At 38.9% G+C, this 285-nt stretch overlaps 1 protein-coding gene across 1 annotated transcript in view; it reads left to right on the forward strand.

The window, feature by feature from the left end:
* Positions 1 to 285, forward strand: part of LOC118334858 (disks large-associated protein 1-like) — a 54,140-nt gene that overhangs the window by 38,935 nt on the left and 14,920 nt on the right. The gene's annotated exons all lie outside the window — the stretch shown is intronic.

The raw sequence follows: 285 nt of genomic DNA on the forward strand, positions 1-285 counted from the left end.
GATCGATGACGATCATGAAAATGAACCCTAATATTGTCTAGTGCAACCAGCAGGTGGACATTTGCAGTTCAGAGTAACAAACCTCAACAGCTATTTGATGTTTTGCTATGAAATTTCGTTCACACATTCAAACACTTGCAAACAACTACATTGTACAGTGACTGTGTGCACTTTCCTGAAGTTCTGTCATTACAGTGAGGCTGTAGGGCAGATGGATGCACTGCTGTACACAAATTGTTGGTATAATGTTTCTGTTTTTGTACAGATAAAACACACAAGAAGCAT

The sequence above is a fragment of the Morone saxatilis genome, unplaced genomic scaffold (assembly GCF_004916995.1).
Source record: "Morone saxatilis isolate NCDOM2014 unplaced genomic scaffold, NCSU_SB_2.0 Contig23, whole genome shotgun sequence".
Taxonomy (NCBI): domain Eukaryota; kingdom Metazoa; phylum Chordata; class Actinopteri; family Moronidae; genus Morone; species Morone saxatilis.